Below are 25,731 nucleotides of genomic sequence, written 5' to 3'. Positions count from 1 at the left end.
TCTTGAGTCAGGCACTAGATTGTCATCGGAAATACTTGGTTGTATTTAGATTTCATTAAACTGACAGTTGAAAAGTAGCTCCACATACCTCAGTTGTTCCAAACAACTTGATTCAGCTTTCCAAGAACTGAAACCAGTATCAATTTTTAAATTAAAATACAGTAAATATTCAGTTTTTCAGATGCACTGTCATCTTCACTTGTCAGCGAAGATCTAGAAGTAGCTGTGGGAGGAATGAAGCTTGAACAAATGCTACCTGGCTGTAGGCACGCCAGACACAAGGAACAGAGACCCTGATGACACCCTGCACTTGTCCCTAGTGGTGGTGGGGAGGGGTGGGTGGGGTGGGGAACAGGTGCACTGAGAATTTTCTTTACTCCTTTGAGAACCAATGCATACAAGCACCCACCATCCTCCAGGTGCCAGAGATGCAGCGTTAGTGCTCTGGACTGAATTGTGGTTAAAATCTATCTGCCACCTTCCAGTCTCTAACTTCTGGGGAGTGGTGGACTCTGAAATGTGACATCCCTGCCTTGACATTAGTCTGGTGCAGGAATCTGACTGCAGCGCCATTGTGTTAACATGGCAGGTGAGCGCCTGCTGTGGGCCAGGCACCATGATCTCAAGTGGGGTGCAGCTTGATGGGTGACCAGCACCTTTGGGTGGGTTGGAACCTCTAGCTCCCTATTGCTTCTGGCTGTGGTGGAAGCCTTTGGCTTTTCCGTGCCCACTGCGCTGTGGCTTTCCCCTGGCCCCATTCAACCGGACTTCCCCATCGCCCCTCCTGTCATATCCACCTGGTCACCATCCTCAACATAAGCGTTGGGGTGTATTTTGGCTCCAGATCTTTGCTAATGACCTTCCCATGTATAATCCTCATCGCTTATTCAGATCCTACCTGCTGTCAAGGTTCTCCTTCTCCAATCAGCCTTCCGGCCTGCGCGATCTCCTTTTCCTTGTATTCATAGCTCGTACTGTGTTGGTGGTGAGCTTGGAGCTACAAGGAGGGCAGGCAGCATTATTTAACGACTCACGTTCATACTGTGTCTCACAGTGTCCCTGAGAGCTGGACTGCCTGTCATTCATTCTTCTATGAGTCCTACATTCACTCCCTTCCCACCCTCCTCTCCCCGCCCCTCTCAGCACCTGGACACACAGTAGGTTTTCAGGAAATGCCTGCTGATGAACTGGTAGCCTCGCCAGGAGGTCAGCCCATGTCATAAGGCTTAGGAGCCCATTTCCCGGGCAATAACGTACCCACCAAGGATTTGCTGCTTCCACCATTATGTTTCATACAACACAGGCTACCGCTGAATCATTTGTGGGAAAATGAATTGCCCTGAAGCCAGCCTTCACTGAGTTCTCTGACAGAGAGCTTTCTCTTTCTACTGATGTGATTGAAGAAAACAAAATGCTTTGCTCCCTCAATTAAGACTTTAGTCACGTATGGAAATGTTTTGCTATGGAGCAAATGAATGGTAACAGTAATAACAGTAGTGAGCATCACTAACATTCATGGATCACTTTCCATTTGCCAGACACTGTGCCAAATGCTTCACACATATCATTTCATTTCATTCCTACAACAACCCACTGAGGGAGGAACCACTAGGAAGCCTGGGGTGAGGGAAGGCATCAAGGGCTCATGCTTTGGGAATGGGCAGCCTGGGATGTCATTGCCAACTTTGTGATTTTTGGAGAGTGTGCTAACCTCGCTGTAAGATGATGTATGCAAAGTGCTTAGAAATGCACATTCTACTTTTTCAAAATATTTTAGCTGTTGTCATCATCAGCCCCCACTTTATAGATGGGGGCACTGAATTACAGAGAAATTAAGTCAGTTGCTCCAAGTCCCAGAGTTAGTGATACCTTAAGATTTAAACCCTGTCTGACCTCATCATCCTTGCTTGTAATCACGACCCTACAATGAATACAAATTTATTCATCTTCTTTGCCCCGGGTCCTGTGCTGGACAGTCGGCAACCAATGATCTCATTCAATCTTCCAAATACTTCTGTGAAATGAATTTATCTCCTGGGCAGGAAGGGGCCTGTCGGGGCTGCCAGCTGGAGCAGTATTCGAGGAGGATGGCCCATCCTGGGTAAGAGGGGGCTGCCCTACAGACCCATCCATGGAGTATTGGGCCAGAAGGGAAGGCTGCTGCCCTGGTGGGAAGGACAGGTCTAGGGGTTACGTAGGAGGGCCGTTAAAGGAAAGCATTCATGAGAGGTCAGGGAAGTTTTCCTGGAATGGAAGTTCCACCTAAAACAGCTGCAAACTTGGTGAAAACAAGGGTGTTGTGTTTTTTTGTCTGTTTTGTTCACTTTTATGCTAGAACTCACACGGTACCTGACATAGAGTAAGTGCTTAATAAATATTTACTGAATACATGGAAGGTGAGCTCAAGTTATGCTCCAGGCAGAGAAAACAGTGCGTGCAAAGGCCCAGAGGTACAAGCGAGGGGGCCATTGGGGGAGCACATGGATGAGCCTCTTCTCAGCCATGGCAAGCCGTGCTCTAATACAGGTGGGGCTCCCTCTGGGCGGGGCTGGATGTGAAGGCTCACGGGAGTCCAGTTGGCTAAGCAGGGTAGCAGTTCACCCCAGGGCCTGGGGTGGAAGCCCTGGGGAGCAATGAAGAGGACTGCCCTTGCATCCTCAAGCACAGGTGGGATGATGGCAGGAGGCAGGCAGACAGAGGAGAGCCCAGGAGGGTGGCACAGGAGCCAACCCCCAGCATCATAAATGCAATGCCAGAGAAAAGTTCAAGGAAATAGAGGAGGTGCTCACTGTAGAAGGTGACAGTGTCAAGTGAATGGGAAAGATGTGTTCTTCTTTAGGAGTGACACTGGTTAAGAGGAATTCATCTCAGTAAGTGTTTCTTGATTGCTTATTGGAAAATGGTTACAGGTGGGAAGTTAGAGGCCTGATTTTGCAAAGCTCTCTGTACCCACCCCTCCCCCTCTGCTCTTATATCTCTTCTTTGATTTATAAGCTATGTCAGCTTAGATGCCAACTTCTCCAGGACACCTTCTAATCCTCAAGCCATTCCATCTCCCATCGCCCCACCTGCAGACCTCACACATCACAGGAAGCCCTTGTGCTTTATGCTGCAGAGAAAAATATCTGTTAAAATACCCATGTCCACTAGCACAGCGCCGAAGGCCTGAGGCACATTTCGTTAAATGTGAGAGATCTGCAGCTCAATTGTCATCAATTGTAAAATTATTGGATTAAATTAATATGTTGAATAATTTAGTCAAATGGTTCAAAATCCAAAAAACACACAAAGGCATACAGTGAAGTCAGGCTCCCAACTTGGTCCCCTCTGTCATATGTATGCTCCTTGCCTCAAAAACTAAACCAAACTATATACCACTGTTACTAGTTTTTCATATGTTCTTCCAGAGACTTCTAGGTATATATCAAATACTATTTTTAAGATACAAATTATATCATTCCATATACACTGTCCTTCACTTTGCTTTTTTTAAAGCTTAACAACAGATCCTTAGAATCTTTCTATATTTGTACATCCAGCGCGTCCTTGTTTTATTTTAAAGTTGTATAACATCATATTTTACAGAGGCACTGCAATTTATTTAACCACTACTCTATTGGCGGGTGCTTAAGTATTTAAGTTGCTCCCAGTATTGTGCTAGTCCGTACTGTAGTGAATAATCTGATATTTAGACAATAGTAAATGTGGTCCTAGAATTCATACTATAGAAATAATACCCCCCCACACATATATATGATCCTTATAGTTTAGAAGGCATCTTTTTAAAAAATAACATTTTACTTTGAGATAGTCACAGATTCACACACAGTTGTAAGAAATAATTCAGAGATACCCGTGTGTTCCTCAACCAGTTTCCCGTAACTGGTTACAAAACTATAGCATGCTATCACAAGGAGGAAACTGACATTGATGCAATCCACTCACGTGGTTCAGATTTCACCAGTTTTACATGTGTGTATTGTGTGCATGCTCATGTATGCATTTAATTCTGTGAAATTTTATCACCTGTGCAGTTTTGTGTATCCACCAGCAGAGTCAAGATACAGAAGTCCCAGTACCACAAGGATCCCTTCCTCTGGCCTCTTATAGCCCCACCCACCTTCTCCCCGCTCACTGCCTCCTTCGCACCCTCACTCAGTCCCTAACCTCTGGCAACCTGGAAACTTTTGGCAATCTGTTCTAATTCTCTATGCTTTTGTCATTTCAAAATGCTACATAAATAGAATCATATGTCATATATGATACGTTTTGGGATTGACTTTTTAAAATCAGCATAATCCCCTTGAGATGCATCCAGGTTGTTGCATCTATCAATAGTTTTTCTTTTCTTTTCTTTTCTTCTTCTCTTTCTCTCTCTCTTTCTTTCTCTCTTTCTTTCTTTCTTTCTTTCTTTCTTTCTTTCTTTCTTTCTTTCTTTCTTTCCTTTTATTTGCTGAGCAGCATTGAAAGGTGTGGATGGAATACAATTTGTTTAACCATTCGCTCATTGAAGGTATCTGGGTTGCTTATGGTGATCCTATATAATAAAAGGCTATTATGCAAATCGACCAAATGGTGGAACGACCGGTCACTATGACGTGCACTGACCACCAGGGGGCAGATGCTCAACGCAGGAGCTGCCTCATGGTGGTCAGTGCGCTCCCACAGGGGGAGCACTGCTCAGCCAGAAGCCAGGTTGATGGCTGGTAAGCACAGTGGCAATGGCAGGAGCCTCTCCCGCCTCCGCAGCAGCACTTAGGCCTGCTCCCCAGGGGGGACCCGGCAGGTGGACATTCCCCAAGGGCTCCTGGACTGTGAGAGGGCACAGGCCAGGCTGAGCCCCCCCCCCCCCCCCACTGAGTGCATGAATTTCATGCACTAGACCTCTAGTTGGCAAAGAAAAATAAAGCTGCTATGAACACTCCTGTACAGGTTTTTGTGTAAATTTAAGTGTCCATTTATCTGGAATAAATGCCAATGGTACAATTAATTGCTGGATTGTATGGGGTTTGCATGTTTTGTTTCATAAGAAACTGCTGAACTTTTCCAGAATGGCTGTGCCATTTTTTATTTCTACCAGCAATGTCTGAATAATTCACAACTTGCCAACATTTGGTGGTGTCGCTATTTTTTTTTAAAAATTTTATCCTGATAGGTATATGCATTTCTTTTTAAATTTCTCACCACAATCTTCCAGTTTTAAGTCTTCTGACTGTAAAGCCATTTGTCAGTAATAATAACAGTTGCCCTTTAGCGAGCCCATACTAAACGCCAGACCCTGTGAGGGGTATTTTATATACATTGTCCTATTTAATCATTTCCTTTATCCCTCAGCACAAATGGGAGGCAGCATAATGCCCTATCCTCCTTTCCCTTTGGCAATCACCATACTGTTGTCTGTGTCTATGAGGTTTATCTTGGTGTTTTTTTGCTTAATCCCTTCACCTTTTCTCACCCACCAGAGCCCAAGGTGAGTGGCTGCAAACGAAATTTTGTGCATTGGCCCTTTAAGAGGGTACCTGTGTCTCTAGCAGACTCCCATCTCTCCCTGGCAGATAAAATCCCCCTGACTTTCACAGCCAGATGTTATGTGGGTGCCTCTTCCTGGCTTGGGGTTGAGACCCCACACTTCTCTGGGGGAACCTTTGCAGCTAAGATATCCCTCTGGAATCTCAGCCGCCACCAGTGGGAGTGGGCCCAGCCCTTCTCGCATCTCCGCCCCTCCTACCAGTCTCCACGTGGCTTCTCCTGTAACTCCTTGGTTATAAGACCTCTCTCCAGCTCGTCTTCAGTTGGTTGTTCAGGTCGATTGGTCTATATATTGTAGGTGTAAGTCCAGGTTGGTCCAAGGAGGAGGTGAGTGGAACATCCACTCACTCCGCTGGTATTGTGTGTGCCCAGGACTCTGTTTCTTTACTTGGGCAATGGAGATGGCCCTTAAGGTCCTTTCTGGCTCAAACTTTCTGTGGAGGGGACATAATTAAAGAAGGTATTACCCACTGATGAAGGCAACATATATTACATGTATGACCCAACCGTGGTGGGGACAATCAGGATGTGTCTGCGAAACTGGGAAGCCCAGGAGGGCAGGTGGCATAAGAGAATCAGGAGGAGGTGGGTTTTGAGGATGCTCATCTATTATGGTCAGTATCAGGTGTTCTTTTGTTTGGCTAGTAGACTAGTGACACCCTAAAAAGTCCCGAGTCCCTACAGCCCCGGTTTCCCATCCACCAGCAACACTCTGAGTTGATTTCTTGCAGGTTCTGTGGCCCAGCCGTTCACCGCCTGCGCCCCCCCCCCCCCCCTCAACCCCTACCCCCTACCAGCACAGCCTCTGGTGCGCACGTGGGCTGCAGCTCGCTCCTCCAGACTGGAGACACGTTTGGTTCCTGTAAGTAGCTTTGACAGAGCTCAGCAGTATTCCCTGGATGAAAGCTGTTTTCTTTTAAAAAGCAGATGTTGATGACAATAAAGTCTGAAGAGAAGACTGCAATATAAGTGGATTTTTAAATCACTTCTACTTAGAGGAATTCACAGGACATGTTTTAAAAAATATAGCCCCCTACATGATTCCTATTACTAGTCCCATTGATGAAAAGGCTCAAGCACATTTGGTTTAACATCCTTAACACAAAGGGGCACCTCAAAACACATTTCCAGATGAAAACCAATGTAGATTTTTTTCCTTTTCAATTAGACCTTACTTTCTGTCAATGGTCTCCCCTGTTACCTCTTTTTCCTTTTTAAAAATTCTCTTTCTATACAGCTGTCATATTATAAAGTTGTACACCTGAAATTTATATAATATTATAAACCAATGTTGCCCTGATGACTTTAATTTAAAAAAAAATCCACTGTGAAAAAATATGAAAAAAAATCCTTGTGCAGATGAGCCCACAATTAAAATATTTAAAATATTAATTGGAGCCCTAGCTGGTTTGGCTCAGTGGATAGAGTGTTGGCCTTCAGACTGATGGTTCTTGGGTTTGATTCTGGTCAAGGGCATGTACTTTGGTTGCAGGCTTGACCCCAGGCCTGGTCAGGGCGTGTATGGGAGGCAACTAGTTGATGTGTCTCTCTCACATAGATGTTTCTCACTCTGTGTCTCTCCCCCTCCCTTTCAGTTTCTCTAAAAATCAATGGAAAAATATCCCCAAGTGAGGATTAACAAACAAACCAAAAGAAATTAATTGGAAAAAAAATCTCTTTCCTTTATGAGACGAAAAAGGAGCAAAATTAAAAATAATTTTGTTAATATATTTATTTAAAAAAGGAAACACATTAATATGATCAAAAAATTTAAAAGACCAACAAAAAAAATCAGCAAAAACCTACTCTCCCACCCTACTCCATCCATTCAATTCCCCCTCCCAAAGGCAACCTGCATTATTGTTTTGTGTGCACCTTTGCAGAGGTATGTTACTCAAACACAAACACACCCACCTATTGTTTTTCCTCCCTTTTTACCCACTATAGTCACACACTGCTCTATTGTTGTTTTTTTCATTTAATAATGTATTCTGGAGAACATTCCTTTTCATTACATAAAGACATTCTTTTTTCAGCTGTATAGTATTTCACTGTAATTTATTTAGTAAGTCTCCTATGGATAGATATTTGGATTGCTTCCAATCTGTTGCTATTGCAAAAAGACTGCAAAGAAGTGCCTTACACATGAATAATTTCTCACATATGCTCGTATAATTATAGGATAAATGACTAGAAAAGGAATTTTAAGGTCAAAAGATAAGGGCATTTGTAACTTTGGTGGGTTAAATTTTCATTTTAAAGTTGCCTATAATCCCTTCTCCCGTGTTAGTCATGCTAACATTTTTATTTATAATTTTCCAGAGTGGCTCATGGAACAAGCATTTACTGAGCCCCTAGGGGCTAAGTGTTCTGTTAGGCACTGGTTACAACACTAAACAAAACCAACTTAGGGAGGAGGCACGTGGTGGGTCCACCGCAGCCACTGATAGGAATTGCTTCATGGCACTTGGGTTTAAAGGGAGGACTCCACAAAAATCCCACCAAAGCTGCCTCTCAGCTCCACCCATGCCAAGCTCTGTACTAAGTCCAACATTAGTTGTTGGGGTCATTTCCTTTCCCATGGATTGTACCAAAATCCTGGGGTTTTTGTGGCCAGAAAATCGGAAGCAGCTCTCACATGCTCAGCCCTCCGTCCCAGTCCCTGCAGTGCGCCTGTTCTGCCAGCTCACAGCCCCCGCTGCTCCCAGCAGCCCTGTGGCTCCCACCAGCCAGGCTTGCTTCAGAGTTGGAGGTACTGGGTTTTCAATCTCAGAGGAAATCCCTGCTCCCACTGCATTCTGTCCCTGGGAATTTACTCAGTCTCCCGGCACCACCCCCTCTACCTCCCCCCCAGTTTCATTTTATTTCTTTCAATTACAGTTGACATTCAATATTATATAAGTTTCAGGTGTACGGAAAGTGGTTAGCCATTTATATCACTTACAAAGTGATCCCCCCAGTGCCCACCTGGCACCATGCATAGTTATTACAATATTATTGACTGCATTCCCTCTGCTGTGCTTACATCCCAGGGGTTATTAGGTAACTATAGATTTGTACTTCTCAGTCCTTTCACCTTTACCCAGCCCCCCACCCCCCTTCCACCTGACAATCATCAGTTTGTTCTCTGTATCTACGAGTCTGTTTTTGTTTTGTTTGTTCATTTACTCTTTTATTTTTAAAAATACATGTATATTTTTATTGAAGGGAAAAGAGAGAGAGATAAAAACATCAATGATGAAAGAGAATCATTGATTGGCTGCCTCCTGCACCCCCCCCCCCCCCCACTGGGGATTGAGCCCACAACCCGGGCATGTGCCCTTGACTGAAATCAAACCTGGGACCCTTCAGTCTGCAGGCCGATGCTCTATCCACTGAGCAAAACCAGCTAGGGCAATTTACTCTTTTTAAAGAAATCCAAAACACTAATTCAAAAAGACCTATGCATCCCTATGTTCATTGCAGCATTATTTACAGTAGCCAAGATATAGAAGCAACCTAAGTGTCCATCAGTAGACAAATGGATAAAAAAAGACGTAGTACATGTACACAGTAGAATATTACTTGGCCATAAAAAGGAATGAAATCTTACCATTTGTGACAACATGGATGGACCAAGAAGGTATTATGTGAAGTAAAGTAAGAGTCAGAGAAAGACAAATACCATATGGTTTTGCTCATATGTGGAAACCCTCCACCATCTTTTCAAAACACCAGTTTCCAGTCCTTCTTTCCCTTGCCCAATGCTAGCTGCCTCCTCAGAGGCCCTCCAACACGTGAGAGAGGGGACTTTCCCACAAGAGCCTAGACCAGGGGTGGGCAAACTTTTTGACTCAAGGGCCACAATGGGTTCTTAAACTGGACCGGAGGGCCGGAACAAAAGCATGGATGGAGTGTTTGTGTGAACTAATATAAATTCAAAGTAAACATCATTACATAAAAGGGTACGGCCTTTTTTTTTTTTTTAGTTTTATTCATTTCAAACGGGCGGATCCGGCCCGCAGGCCGTAGTTTGCCCACGGCTGGCCTAGACGCTGGGCCACGAAGGCTAAGCTGCTTTGAGAACTAGGGAGAGAGGAATCACATATTCCTTCCTGACGTTTCTCTATTCGTGGGAATAAAGCAAAAATTCATATGTAAAGTCCCACTGCATAAATAAATAAATTACAATATAATTGCAAGCGGTGGCACGTCCTATGTTGCTCACTGTTGTGTTCCCTTCTCCCTACAAGAAGAGAGTCTGACGCACAGTAGGTACTCAATAAAGATTCACTGACTGAAAGAATAAGGTATTATGAAGAGAAAGAATGGGGGGAATGCCTGAGAGAGAACACTGGAGCCAGTAGTGACTGCTTCGGCCTGAGTGGTCAGAGACGTTTCTCTGAGAACATGATATGTCCACTGATCCTTGAGGATCCAAAGAAATCAGCTCTGAGAACTGTATGGGGAGGAGCCGGCCAGACAGAGGCGTGTGGAGGGCCCTGGAGGTGGAAGAGAGTCTGTGAAGTTGGCATAGAAAGAAGCCTTGGGCAGAGGTGGCACAAGGAAGTGACAAAGGAAGGTAGAAGGCAGTTATGGGGCACCTTCCAGAATGTTAAGGAGTGTAGAACTGATGCAAATTGTAATACAAGGGAATAAATGAATTTTTAGAATCTTTTTACCTTCTGAAAGGATCTCCCTGGCAGTTGTGTAAGAGTGGATTGGGGCCGAGAAGTGGGTAAATAGGAAGATCCTTTGAGAGGTGTGGCCATCATAGCAAGACGAGATGAGTGGTGTGAGGAGGATGGCAAAGTGCAAGCAGATTTAAGACATTTTAGAGGTAGACTTAGGTAAGACTTGATGATGGAGCCAATGTAGGAGTCAAGAGAAAGAGGAACATTCTAAGAAGATTCCCAGGTTTTTACCTGGAAATTATTGTGGGCTGGGATTAATTGTGAGGTGAAGAGAGGACGTCAAGTAAGAGAGGCTGAGGGAGGCTGGGCAGAGTTTCTGTGCATAGATCTCTGGTGTGGCGTTAAGAGTTGAGGTAAGTCTCAGACTGCCCAGGTTCTAGTCTTGTCTCTGCCACGTTGGCTATTATGGGATACTGGGCAAGTGCCTTTCCTCATCTGGAAGGGAATAATAATAGCTCCTAAATTTTTATGAGGGTTAATTGACATAATCTGTATAAAATGCTTCTAATAGTGTTTTTACATAGTAAAGTATCTAATTAAAGTTAGCTATTTTTTTTATTATCTACTTTGACATTGGTATTTAAAATGGATGACCAATATTTCATTTTATGAATAAATTATTTACCCAGCTCTCTAGTTGGATTGTTTCCAGCACTTCAGTTTAGTAATAATAGCATAGTGGTTAAGAGGACAGACTCAGGAGCTAAACCGCCCGGGTTCTAATCCTGGCCCCAGCATTTGCTTCATATGTAACCTTGGCAAGTTACCTGACCTCTATATGCCTGTCTCTTCATCTCTTAAATGAGAATAACGATAGCACTACTTCAGAAGAGACCCTGTAAGAATCAACTTATAGGGTATAGATCACTTAGAACATATTAAATACCATGTTTACCATTATGAGCCTGCTACTCTTTTAAGCACATTATGTGTGTTTCCTCATTTAATATTTATAACATCTCTATGTATTATTATTATTATTATTATTATTATTATTATTATTTATTATTATTATTACCCCAGTGTTACAAACCAGAAAAGTGAGATACAGACCTGATTTGAACCCAGACACCAGAGCCCCTGGTTCTAACAACTATTATCTGTGCCACATTGTTTATATTTATTTTTGCTCATCCATACAACTATTTCTTTAGGATAAATTCCAATAAATGGAGTTTTATGATTTAAAAGTTATTTTTAAGGCCTTTGATACATATTAACAAATTACTTTCTAGAGAGTTTAGAGCAATTTACAATTACTATTTATAATGATTTACAATAGGTATGTTTTCTTGGTGGATTATTCTCTTTATTGTTAAATAATTCTTATTACTACCTATAAGCCAGTTTTCTTTTCATTAGTATTTGTATAGTATATATTTTTTTTATTTCTTAATTTTAATCTTTCTGTGTTTTTATTTTAGGTATGCCTCTTGTAAACAGTATATACCTAGATTTTGGCCTTTTATCCATTCTAATATTCCCTGTACCATAATAGGAAAGTTTAATTCATTTATATTAACTATGATAATTGATATAGTGGGACTTTTCCCCTGACATATTATTTTTTATTTACTATACTTACTTTTCTTCTTTCCTTCTCCAACTTTTTACTCCTCTAACGGATTGATTGAGTTTTCCATATTCCTCCCTTGGTTTCCTCAATTAGTTTAAAATTATTTGTTTTATTTTTCAGCAGTTGCTCTTAAATTTTTAATATGCTCATTTAACTTGCCCAGCTGGCGTTGCTCAGTGGTTGAGTGTTGACCCATGAACCAGGAGGTCAAGATTTGATTCCTGGTCAGGGCACATGCCTGGGTTTCAGGCTCAATCTTCAGTAGGGAGCGCGCAGGAGGCAGGCAATCAATGATTCTCTCATCATTGATGTTTCTATCTCTCTTTACTTCTCCTTTCCTTTCTGAAATCAATAAAAATATATTAAAATGTATTTTTAAAAATTAACAAACTGTTAGTGACATATGGAATCATTTCAAATAATCTAATATACATGTAATTGGAAAAGAAAATGTGTTAAGAAACCAATGGCTAAATATTTCTCAAATTTGATAAAAAAAATCAATATGTAGATCCAAAAATTTTAACAAAGCTCATATAAGATAAATATACACACCTAGACACATTATGGTCAAATTGCTCAAAAAGATAAAGAGAAATATTAAGAGAAAGCAGGGAAACAAAGAAAGATTGCATACAAGGTAACATGAATATGAATTATTATTTTTAAATAGAAACAATGCAGGCCAGAAGACAATGAAACAACATCTTTAAAGTGCTGAGAGCACAAATCTTTAACCTTGAGTTATAGAACCAGTGAAATTATATATAGTTAAAAAATTAAGGTGAAATAAAGATATTTGCAGAGGAGCAAAAATTGAGAGAATCTATAGCTACAAGAAGTGCTAAAGGAAGTTCTTCAAACTGAGGGGAAGCAATACCAGATAGGAACACAAAGTAACAGGAAGAAATAAAGAGTTCTGGCAGTGGCAGGCATGTGGGAAAATAAAAAACTACTTCTCCCCCCTTAATTATTTAGACAGTTTAAAACAAAATAAATAATAATAATATATCATGGGATTTATAATACATGTAAAAGTAAAATATGAACATAATGGTGCAAGGTACAGAGGAGCTAAAGAAGTTTCTTGTACAGTTTTTCACAACATATGAGGTAGCATAATATTAATAAACTATAGTCTGTAAAAAGTAAAAATTGCATATAGCAATTCCTAGAGTAGGAAGCAAAAATAAAACAAAGAGGTATAACTAAAATGGAGTTAAAATGAAATGCTAAAAAATAGCCCCCCAAAAAGTCAGGAATAGAGAGAAAAATGAACCAAAACAGGGGACAAATAGAAAACAAATAGCAAGGTAGTAGATATAACCTAATATAAAGTAATTGTTTGTCAATCTATAATAATAAAAGTGTAATATGCTAATTAGACTGGATGTCTTTCCGGACGAAGCCAGGGCTGCGAGGGAAGCCCAGGTCCCGGGTGCCAGAGGGAAGCCGGTGCCGGCAGCGGGGGAAGGAAGGCCTACTCTTGCACAAATTTCATGCATCAGGCCTCTAGTAACTACATAAGTACAAATAGGCTAAGCATCTCTCTTAAAACCTGAGTGCCTTGGGCATATCTCTGGTTCTAATAACATTATAGGTCTTTTGTTTTCTAACTCCCTTTTACTGCTTTGCTTTTTAACTTTCTCTGTCCATGTTCTGCTCCCTGTGGATATCATTTTCTTACTCTTGAGATAGGCTAGGTATGAATTATATTTAAATCAGAAATTGCATGTGTTTGGAAAGCGGGCTTTTCTTACTGATTTGTAGGAGTTTTTCATGTAGTTCCAGTATGTTCAAAGGTATTTGTCTGGGGCTTGACTTCTTATTCTCTTAATAATTTCTGTTGATGAACAGAAGTCTTTAATTTTAGTCAAGCTCAATTAATCAGTAATTTTTCATTTCTGGCTACTACCTTCTTATGTTCTGTTTAAGAAATATTTTCTTATCCCAAGGTCATGAAGATATACTCCTATGTTTGCTTTTAGAAACCTTATTGTTTTACCTTTAATATTTATATCTATGACCCACCTCAAATTAATTTCTGTGCCATGTGTGAGGTGGGGTGCACCGTTACCTCCCCCCACTGTGGATACCCAGCTTTTAGCACCAGTTGCTGAAAAGCTCCTTCTTCTCCCACGAACTGCACTGGTGCTTTCCTTGCGCATCAGGTGAGCAGATTAAGTGGGTCTATTTCTGCACTTTCTTTTGGAACATTGGTCTATTTATCTATCCTGTCACTAATACCGCTCTTTCTCAATTACCATGCTTTCTAACTTTTTAAGACTTGAAATCTGTAGTGTAAATTCTCCAGTTTTGTGCTTTGAGAAAATTTTAGCTCTTCTAGGTCCCTTGCATTTCCTTGTAAGATTTAGAATCAACTTGTTGAAAATAAACTTTCTGGGATTTTGATTTCATTGAATTTATATATCAGTTCAGGGAGGGATTAAATCATCCAATCCATGGGCATGTTTGTGTCATTTTTTAACTTCTTTTTAATTTTTCTCATCAATTTATGTTTTCAGTATAGAACTCTTGTACATATTTTTAAAATTTACCACTAAATATTTTAATGCTGTAGTGTTTTAATTTTTTTATTTTCCATTTTGTGGCTCTTTTATAGAAATACAATATTATACATTTACTTTTTATTATTTACTAATCCATTTATTAATTTTAATAGTTTGCTATAGAATCTTTTGGAATTTCTACATATACAGTTATGGCAGCTGCAAATAAAGAGTTTTACTTCTTCCTTTTTATGGCCTTTTATTTATTTTTCCTTTTGAAAGGACTTACAAATAACCTCTCTGTAGACTGATGGTCTTAATTCAATCATATGTAAAATGAGCCCTAAAAAGTGTCAGGACAAGGAGGGCTTAGTTGGAAAGAATATTGGATAATTTAATTGAAGCAATGATGTGAATATGATTTCTCCTTGAATGTTCCTGTTGATATTAAATGCTTACATGCAGAAAAATGTATGTAACACCCATGCATAATAAATATACACACTGGTAGCGACACAGTGAATCCTCTTCATAGAAAATGCAACAAAATTTTGCCTGAAGAAAAATTTTTGTTAAATGCTCAAGAACTTGAATACAGAGGTCTCAAACAAATTTTGTTTATGTCAAACTTTGCCACTTGATCTTTTGGGACTCTTTGGAAAGCAATTCCCCTGTATTTATTCACCTAAGCACAGACAAGATAAGGGCAGGGTTCTGTCTTCTTTTCCTACTCTGTACTTTGACAATTCAGTGTTCTGTTGATGTTCCTTGAATGAGTGAATGTGTAAATAAATGGAAGGAGTGAAGGAGTGGAATTATGGATGAGAGAAGTCAGTCCCAATCGTCATTATCTTTGACAATCCACCCTGCTGAACTTCGAATCTATTTGCTATTTTCTGTTTGATGTTTAAATAATCTGGTTTCCCATTTAGAAACTGGCTAGATTCAAGAAATGTTTTCATTCATAATAGACTGTTTTCAAAATTGGCCACAACAATCTCTCCCCCACACCACTTCACTCCCACTTCTCAAAGTTGCCATTAGTGTCAGTCAAACAGTAAAGCCTGGGAAGTGGGATTTGGATGGACTGAGTTGGACATTTGTGAAAGCTGAGTTTGGTTGGATCAATCTCTGTGTGTACATTGTATAGTTATAACCATCGAAGAAATGCCATAATTATTGTCCAGCATCAATGAGCTTCAACCCACCACCAGCTCTGGCAGGGAAGTGCAAGTGGTCCCTCTCCTCATTGTTCCTCCATCTAACTCAAGGCAAGTGCTTCTATTCTCTGTCCACATGCAACACTCCCACCGATGTCTACCGGGCCCCCACCTCTCACACGAATAGTTTACTCACTTGCCTGTGGACATATCCACTCCATAAGCAACTTCTTTGGACCCTAAGGTGCCCAGCAGAATAATATTTGCTAGATGCACAAAATCAAAGAGGAAATGAGGAGGAGGTAGACATCAAAGATGAGATGCAATATATATGTGCTGAATGCTACAAACTGCAAGGCGTAGGATACAAACATTAAATTACATTGGATTGCTTTCTAGTAATTACCATTCGGGGCTTAAAATGATTTTTAGAGAAGCATTAGAAATTCCAGTTTTCGCTTAATCACAATGTTTAGTTTTTTCTGGGAAGGCACCTTATTTATTTAATGTCACAATACTAAAATCATTCCGTTCCACAATGTTCAATAAACAGAAAAAGAAACCCCAACATCTATATTAAATTGTTACTAACAAAGTAAACATTTCTCCCCCTGTTTTTTCTGAGTTGATTAAGCACCAGTGTATTTAAAAATGTTTCCCGAGCCTGAGAAAGGTTCCCCTCGGAACATACAACTATTGAGTGTAGAATGTTTTTCCTACCACTTGATTACAATTTGGCAGTAGTTTCTGAATAATTTACAAATTTTAAATTTCTGTGCCCTAAACACACATGTGTTTGCAGCTAAACAGACTTGAAAGAATATGCAAATTGCACTTTTATGTCAAAAATGAGTGAACCCAGCTTCATGCAGAAAAAAGCAAACTGTCACCCTCATGTTTTTGTTTAGACTAATCTGTGTGCTGTCGCCCCCACATCAGACTGCATCAACATTTTCTTTGGGATATTAGACGTAAATGTTTATGGCTGCAGATAGCCTAGGAGGGATTGGCACTTATTAAAAACGACCCTGGAGTATTTTCTTTGGTTTCCACATAAATATCCCAGGGAAACGTTCAATCAAACAAGGCTGCCAGGTAGAGGAAAATGAACACTGGGGTCTCCTGGGTCTGTCCAGTGGGAGGTCCCATCCAAGAACAGTGGGGAGTCGTGGGAAGGCTGAGCCCAGAGGACCCGTGGAGTGTGGATGCTGCTGCCGACTGGCGATGCCTCTGCCTGAGGCCAGGAATCCATCCCTCCCCACAAAAAAAGCTTCACATTTTAAAGAGTCAGCAAAAATCTAGATGCCACATGTGAATTTCAGCCCATCTTCAGCTGTGGGGACCGAGCCTGGGTGTGTTATCAAGATGGGACGACCCCCCTTAGCACACTTGGTCTCATTCCTGGGTTGAGCAGGTGTGAGTCCACTGTGTCTTCACAAAGGGCGGGAACCAATGCCTGAGGCTGAGGCCTGGAAATGTCCATTCTTAACTCCAGAAAAAGCTGAGAATTTTATTCCAGAATCTCAGACACTGAGGACACACGTCTAACCTTGCCTGCTTCAGCCAAAATGTATCCAAACTCCACTATATAAAGGCCCAGTAAGTTCTCCTGTTGCCAACCACTTCAATGTAATCACTGTCCTCTAGCTTATACCTAGACTCCCTGCTATCCATCCAGGACACGTCAGCCCACTCTCAACCGCCTTTTGCTCCCTCTCATCCAACTACAGCAGCTGTCACCACCTCATAACCAACCTCCACAGGAACAATGAAAGTGAGCATTTTTCCAATTCAACAACAACAACAAAAAACGATCCGATTAAAGAATTGCCAGAGGACTTGAATATGTAGGCATTTCTCTAAAAAAGACATGCAGATGGCCAATAGGCAATGCAAAGATGTTCACTTAACTATCAGGGAAATGCACATCGAAACCACAATGAGATAATACCTCACAGCTGTTAAAGTGAGTGTTATCAAAAAGACAAGAAACAACAAATATTGGAGAGGATGTGGAAAAAAGGGAACCCTCATACACTGTTGGTGGGAATGTAAATTGGTGCAGTCACTATAGAAAACACTATGGAGATTTCTCAAAAATTAAGACTAAAACTATCATATGACCCAGGTATTCGAATGCTGGCTACTCACCTGAAGAATACAAAAACATTAATTCAAAAAGATATATGCACCCCTATGTTCACTGCAGCATATTTACAATAGCCAAGATATGGAAATAACCTAAATGTCCATCGATGAACAAGTGGATAAAGAAGAGGTGCATGGGTAAATATAGGTTGGAATATTACTCGGCAACAAAAAACAATGGAAACTTGCCATTTGTGACAACATGGATGCACCCGGAGGGTACTATGCTAAGTGAAATAAGTCAGCCAGAGAAAGACAAATACCATATGACTTCACTCATATGTGGAATCTAAAAAACAAAACAAAAACAAACTCGTAGATACAGAGAACAGATCGGTGGTGATCAGAGTGGAGGGGGGTTTGGAGAGTCGGCAAAGGGGGTGGATAGGGTTGTATGGGGAAGGACAGTAACTAGACTCTTGGGGATGATCACTTTGTGGAGTATACAGATGTCAACTTATATTGTTGTACACCTGAAACTTATATCATGTTATATAGCAATTTTACCTCAATGAAAAAAAGAGTACCTTTATTTCCCATCTTATCTTACCTCTCAGCAGTACTGATACTCTTCACCACTCCCTCCTTGAAACCCTCCCTGCTACTGGCCTCCGTAACACCATCATCACTCGGTTTCCTTTCTGTGTCTGCCCACTTCTCTCTCCTTTGCGGGCTCCTTCCTCCCTTCTCAGCCTTTTAAAGTTGACAGACCCCAGACCGTATGATCATCTCAAGAGGCACAGAAAAGGCACTTGATAAAATCCAACACTTTTCATGTTTAAAATACTCAAACAAACTAGGAATAGAAGGGAACTTCTTTCACCTGATAAAATGCTAGCACTAGCAGAAACCTAAGGCTGATTTCAGTCCCTGGAAGTAGGATGCTACTGAAACAAACACCTGAACATGCAGATGTGGCTTTGGAATCGGGCAGTGAGCGGAGGCTGGAAGAATGTTGAGCAGCATGAGAGAAAAAGCCTAGCTTGCCTCGAACAGACTGTTAGAAATATAGATGCTAAAACTCTGCTAATGAGGACTCAGAGGGAAATGAGAAGCACAGTAGAGAAAACATAAATTGCCTTAGATTATACCTAAATCACCGTGAACAGATCGTTAGTAGAAATATGGGTGTTAAAGGTGCTGTTGTTGAAGGCTCTGAAGGAAATGAGGAACATGTTATTGGAAACTGGAGGAAAGGGGGTTCTTGTTACAGAGTGGCAGAAAGCTTAGCAGAATTTTTCCTGCAGTTATGGGGAAAGCAGGACTGGTAAATGATGAAATTCAACATGTAGCTGAAATTTCCAAGCAAAGTGTTGAAGGTGTGACCTAGTTTTTCTTGCTGTTTATAGTAAAATGTAAGAGAAAGGGGATAAATTGAAGCAAGAACTTTAAAAAGAAGGAAAAATATGGATTCAGGACTTAATGATTTGGGAAACTCAGCTTCTCTGGATGGCAAGACTCTAAATATAAGAGATTCACTCCCTAGGAAATGAATTATAGGGGGGCGGGGCGGGGGGAATTGAGGGTGGAGCTGGACAACCTCTGGCCAATATCTCAGAAAAATATAAAAAGTTAGAGAATTCAGTTACACAAAAGGTTCTTAGAGATTACCTGCCTGATACACAGATACCCCCAACTAACGCATCAGAAGCCAAAGATAGAGATGGGATTACTTAGGAAGAATCTGTAGAGGGACCTCTTGTCTAATGGGAGAAGAACAGATTCTCTTTTATATTATATAAAATATTTATGTAATATAAATTCTATATTAGCAGAAACACTGCCAGCTTGGACCCAAAGGGACAAAGAGAACAAAATGAAAGCAAGCTGTTGGACTCTCAAAATTCTGCCAGCAGGAAACAGGCTGATAAACCACCCAGCTGCAAACACATGCTACCTTTCATGAAAAAAAGAAAAAAGAAAAAAAAAAGGATGGCTCAGAAGATGGAGCCTCAGGCCCAGAGTGTGGAGCCATGGACCCAGAGGTGGGAAATGAGGGCCCCAGAAAATTATTTCCAGGCCTTGAAACCCAATGGAGTTTGCCTGCCTGGATTTCTACATTTTGGGGACCAGTGACTCATTTTCTTGCCATTTCCTCCCTTTTTGAACCAGAATATCTAGGCTTGTCTTACCTTCCTTTTGAGAGTATAGAACTTCTTTCTTTAGTTTCACTGATCCACATGCTCTAGGATAGATTTTTACTGAGTCTCACCCATATTTACATTGATGAGTTAGGTGATAGAATTTGGAATTTTTGAATTTATGAGATACAGGTGAGTTTTTGGACTTTTTGATCAAGTAATGGGTTGAGAATTTGGCGATCGTGGGATGGAATGAATAAATGTATTTTGGGGACCAGAGAGTGAAATGTGGTGGGCGGAATAATAGTCCCCCATAGCCATCCACATGCTAATCCATGGACCTTAGGTGAGAAAAGAGACTTTGCAGATGTGACTCAGGTTAGGGACTTTGCTATGGGACCAGTCTAATCACTTGAATCCTTAAAGTGAGGACCTTTCCTGCTGCAGTCAGCCAGAGGACGATGTGTCTACGGAAGGAAGGTGAGAGAGATGCCATGTTGTTGGCTTTGAAAATGAAGGAAAGGGGCCATCGGCCAAGGAATGTGGGTGGCCTTTAGAAGCTGGAAAAGGCAAGGACAACTCCCCGGGAGTCTCCAGAAAGGAACACGTTCCTCTGGCACCTTGGTTTTAGCCCAGTGAAAGCCATATTGGACTTCTAACCTCCAGCACTGGAAGATAATACATTTGTGCTGCTTTAAGCCACCAAGTTTGTCATAATTAGTTACAGCAGCCATAGCAAACTAATACAGACATTCATGAAAACCCACAGCTAACATCAACTTAATGGTGAAAGATTGCTTTCCCCTTAAGATCAAGAATAAGACCAGGATGCTTTTTCCACTTCTATTCAACATTGTACTTGAATAGTCTAGCCAAAGCAACTAGGCAGGAAAAAGAAATAAAGGCATTAAGGTTGAAACAAGAAAACTAAAACTAGCTTTATTTACACATGACATGATCTTGTATATTAAAAAATCCTAAGGAATCTATAAAAAAAACTATTAGAACAAATAAATGAGTTCAGCATGGCTGTAGGATAGAAGGTAAATATGCAAAAATCAATTATACCTCTATAACACTAGCAATGAAAAATCAGAAAATAAAATTAAGGAACTAGCCGAAACCGGTTTGGCTCAGTGGATAGAGCATCGGCCTGCGGACTGAAAGGTCCCAGGTTCGATTCCGGTCAAGGGCATGTACCTGGGTTGCGGGCACATCTCCGATAGGAGATATGCAGGAGGCAGCTGATCGATGTTTCTCTCTCATCGATGTTTCTAACTCTCTCTATCTCTCTTCCTTCCTCTCTGTAAAAAATCAATAATATATATATTAAAAAAAGAAAATAATTCCATGCATAATAGTATCAAAAAGAATTAAATACTTATAGATAAATTTAACCAAATAATTGTAGGACGTATACCCTGAAAACTATAAAATATCACTGAAAGAAATAAAAGAAGACTTGAATAAATGGGGAAAAAAGATATCCCATTCTCATGGAATGGAAGACTTAATATTGTTAAGATGTCAATACTCTCCAAATTGATATACAGAATCAATACAATCCCTGCCCAAATCCCAGCTGGCTTCTTTGTAGATACTGATAAGCTTATCTTAAAATGCATGTGGAAATTCAAGGGACCTAAAGTAGCTAAAACAATCTTGAAAACAAACTTGGAGGACTCACACTTTCTGATTTCAAACCTTACTATAAATCAAGATTATAGTATTGGCATAAAAATAGATATAGAAATCAATGGAATAGAATTGAGAATCTAAAAATAAAACCTTTCATTTTTGGTCACTTGATTTTTGTCATGGGCATAAAAGCAATTAAATGGGGAGGAATAATAGTCTTTTCAACAAATGGTGTTAAACAACTGGATATCCATGTACAAAGGAACAAATTTGGACTCTTACCTTCAAAACATATACAAAAAGTTAACTAAAATGGATCTAAATGTGAGATCCCAAACTATAAAACTTTAAGAAGAAAATATAGCTTAATTTTAAGTCTTTGTGACCTCAGATTAGGCAATGGTTTCTTAGCTATGATATCAAAAAACATAAATTACAAAAGAAAAAATAGGTAAGTTGAACTTCATCCAAATTAAAAATGTTTGTGCTTCACAGGTCATCAATAAAGTGAAAAGACAACCCAAACACAGTGGGAGAGAAATGTTGTATATCATATATCTGATGAGGGACTTATATCCAGAATTTTAAAATTTGTACAACTCAACAATGAAAAGAAAACCCAATTTAAAAATGGACAAAAGATTTGAATATACATTTCTCCAAAGAAGCTATACAAATGGTCAATAAGCACATGAAAGAATGCTCAACATCGTTAGAAAAATGCAAATCAAAATCTCAATGATGTCACCTCACACCAACCAGGATGGCTACAATCACAAAGACAAACAATAACCAGTGTTGATGAGGATGTGGAGAAATGGACTCTCATACATTGTGGGTGGGAATGTAAAATGATGAAGCTGCTTGGTAGAAACAGTGTGACAGTTCCTCAAAAAATTAGACATGTGACCCAGTAATTCCACATGAACAAATGCCATGAGGTCAGGTTGGGTCTACTGTGTGCTGGGATAGTGGAGAGCTCAGTCTAGTAACACAGAAGGGGTGTGCTGGGAGAAATGGGAGCTAGCCGGTGGGACTTGGTGGAGGCACTTAGAAGAACTCTTAAGAGAGACTCTGGGCTAAAATCTGCTGCGAAAGAACTGGGGAGTCTTTGAAGGTTATCAATAGAGGCTGATGGTTGCATGTGGAGCTTGAGAAGCCAGACCTGGCAGTGACAGGTCAGTGGGCTAAGGGCTCACCCAGAGCTGAGATCTGGGCTAGTGAATGAGGAGCCAGACCAGGGCTACTGTGAGGATGACAAAGGGTAGGTTGGGGGAGGAACGGAGCACTTACACCCAGTCAGTGGAAGAGGCTGAGCTGCCAAAGTGACCCAATCCAAAGCTGATGTCACCAGAAGGACCAAGTCTCTGGCCCTGAGAGAGCTGCATACACATGTATTCCCAAACGGAGCTGTTGGGACAAGTGGGTTGGACACAAGTCCAGTCTTATTTGTGGTTAAGATAACCAACTTAACTGCACAAGGTGTTTGCTTTTCAATTTTGTTCCAGGCCCCTGATGGGCAAATAAAATTCAGTGAGTCCATGCGACCTGGCTGGGCTGGGGTTACTGCCTCCGGGCGTTCTGTGGGCAGAGCTGGCGCCTCAGGCTCAGGCTGACGTGTTGCTGAAGTTCCTGTGGCCAGAAGTGAGGGCTTTTTCCTGGCTGGTTTTGCTGGGTGGTTTGTAGGGCCCTGTCTGTTGGCCAAGGGGGAATGCAAACTGGAATGTATTTGTAAAGGGGGCTTCCAGTCCTGGCCTGGGCCTGCCGGCTGCTCATATGAGAAAGGGGAACCGCAGGCGCCTGGCCAGCCACATGACTGGGATACGTGCCAACAGGTCCAGGCGGTCCCTCCAGAGCCGTGGCTCCTACAGCCTGGGGCACTCAGGGCCCAAGGGTATTTCTGGGTGAGAAAAAAATCATGCCAGGCCATTTGATCCGGCCCCAGCCTTTAAGCTGGACAATTTGTAATTGTGTGGTATTCATTAACCCACAATTACTGATTGATCACCTCTTACGTATGTGCATTGTGTTGAGCGCCACATGAGATACAAAAGCGATCCGATCCATGTGACTCCTAAAGAGTCCAGAAGTTTAAGTTTGAGGACTTTGATGCAAGTACCAGTTTTACTGTTTACTATTTATGTAACTTCAGCAAATCTTCTAACCTCTCTTTACCTCAGTTTCCTCATCTGTAAAATGGGCACAGAAACACTATGACAATGTTGACGTGAGAAATGAATGGTATCATCTATAATGATATATCATCAACAGACAGATATTTTTTCTAATGTAATAAATGGAGGTTAAAATAATTTCTAATTTTATAATATTTTTTCATAATACAATTTGTTCTGAAATTCAATGAGTTCTGTGACACTTTTTCTTGCTCCTAAGAAACATGTACTCTGATTGGGGAAATAAAATTGATACATATGTAAAATAGCAATGGATACAAAGGAAAAAGAAAATATATACCACAGAGGCTAAGACCCACTTGGTATTTTCTCAACTATGGCCCAAATAAATTTGGTCCTTTTTTCCCTTTCTTCTTGCTATCTCTCTAAGAAGTGTTTGGTTTTACATAGGCTCTTGAAGGTGGAAATTGTCCATAGTCAGAAGCCACTGTCCTCTCGGCCCCTGTTTACAGATGTGACAACTAAGGAGGTGAGGAATCTGGCACTGCCAAGACTGCACCTTTAGGCAGTGGGACTTGACCTCAGGACTTCCAGCTCTTTCCAGTTCACTCTGTTACCCTCTGACTTGGCATCCACTGTGCGTAAGATCTGGGTCACTGATCTCCTGGTTCCTTACCCCATCACTGAAGGCCAGTCATTGCTTCCCTTCCCTGGGGAAGTCCCTACCATATAAACACAGGCTCAGAAATCGCTGTCTTTGAAAACATTAACTTTGGAGTAAACACAACAACAATAACAAACACAGCAGCTGGGATTTTCAGACAGGAATCAGGTAGACAGACAGATAAAACATCCCTCAGTGCTCCCCTCCCCAAGCAATAGCCATTCTATTCTGATCTTAGATCTTTCCCGTCTACACACCCCTCAGAGGCTCAAGGAGTGATCACCCCCTCGCTGTGGCTGCCTCTCCCCTTCCACACCGAGCACTGGAGCTGGGAGCAGCCAAGCGCTCTCCTTGGTTTTGCCATTTCCCTACCTGGCAGGAATTGCTAAGCTTTCATTACTGAAAATAACTTCCTTATCCGGGACCCAATCACCATGAAACCTCATATCACCAGGATGCAGTTTCTTCCAATCCTGTATGGTAACTGATTTTCCTAATGATGTCCCCGAGGCCCTGCAACACCCTGGAATGCTTTCTGAATCACTGAGCGAGTATGCGGTTGTGTTCCGTCTAGTTTTATTGTGAAGTGATTCTCGCTGTGCTTTTCCAAAGCCTGGAATAAAAGGCAGCTCTCGTGGGACCCACCCTAATGTTCTGGGGAAACAAAGGACACCTCTCTACGGACAGTCAGCAGGTCCCGGTCGTTTCAGCCACTTCTGGCATCTGCACGTCCACGTCAGCCCAGGTGTATCTGCTCGCTCTGGTTCTATCTGTGATGTTTGGTGTTTGTTGAAGGGGTTTGAGGCCTTGCCTTTTTTTTTTGTATATCCTGCTTCTCTCATTTGGCTGCAAAGTCCTCAGGGGTGAGGAACATTTCTCATTCTTTCCTTGTCTCCCAAACACGTTCTGCTGATGACTGTGGTCATACCAGGAGCCAAGTCCATGGGGCTTCTGAGCTCACTGCTGTCCACTCTGGCCAGACAACTGCCTGCTCCCTGTGGACACATGGCACCCGCAGAAACGCAAACCGGACTCCCAATCCTTGGGCCCGAGTTTCCCAGTTACTTTGGCCTTTTCCCCTGGAACTCTGCCTGCCGGCTGTTCTCCCGAGGAGAGTTATCCACTCCATGGTTTCCGCCTGCCCTCCTCACATGCTGCCTTAATTACACGATCTGCCTCCAGGGACAGGAGTTGGTGAATGGAATGAGGGGAAAGAGCTGGCAGGGCAGAGGCAATGAGGAAACGCTGGCAGTGATATGACAGGAGGCACAGATGTCCGCTGCCCTCTCTCCATGAAGCGGCCCCTGTAACATAAGGCCCTCCAGGGCAGGAATCTTTGTGCCCAGTTCACCTCACAGCCCCAGCACCGAGGAAGGGCTCTGCTTGTGTTCAATAAATATTTGCTGAAAGAATGAGACTGGGGCTCCCCTGACAATCCAGCCATTCGAGAGCTCCGTGGATCTCTCGCCTTTCCTCATCTCTAAACGAAGGGGCTTTGGCTGTAGTTCATTTGCTATGTTATATTCCATCAGATAAAGCTCAGAAACACAATGTTGAGTGGGGAAGAAAAGTAAGAAGTAGACAATATGTGATATCAATGGTCATTTTTCAAAACTC

General features: G+C 41.5%; 1 long non-coding RNA gene across 1 annotated transcript in view; it reads right to left on the bottom strand.

Annotated features, from left to right (window-relative positions):
- LOC132213402 (uncharacterized) overlaps positions 1–25,731 on the bottom strand; it is a 32,406-nt gene continuing 6,675 nt past the window's right edge. Inside the window, exons 3-4 of the long non-coding RNA XR_009447980.1 lie at positions 899–997; positions 1–223 (exon numbers count right to left, since the gene is read on the bottom strand). This is a non-coding gene — a long non-coding RNA (uncharacterized LOC132213402). The remainder of the gene's footprint in view (positions 224–898; positions 998–25,731) is intronic.

The sequence above is a fragment of the Myotis daubentonii genome, chromosome 12 (genome assembly GCF_963259705.1).
Source record: "Myotis daubentonii chromosome 12, mMyoDau2.1, whole genome shotgun sequence".
NCBI lineage: Eukaryota > Metazoa > Chordata > Mammalia > Chiroptera > Vespertilionidae > Myotis > Myotis daubentonii.
Note: the sequence above shows the minus strand (reverse complement) of the source record. Positions and strands in the feature narration are given on the sequence as shown.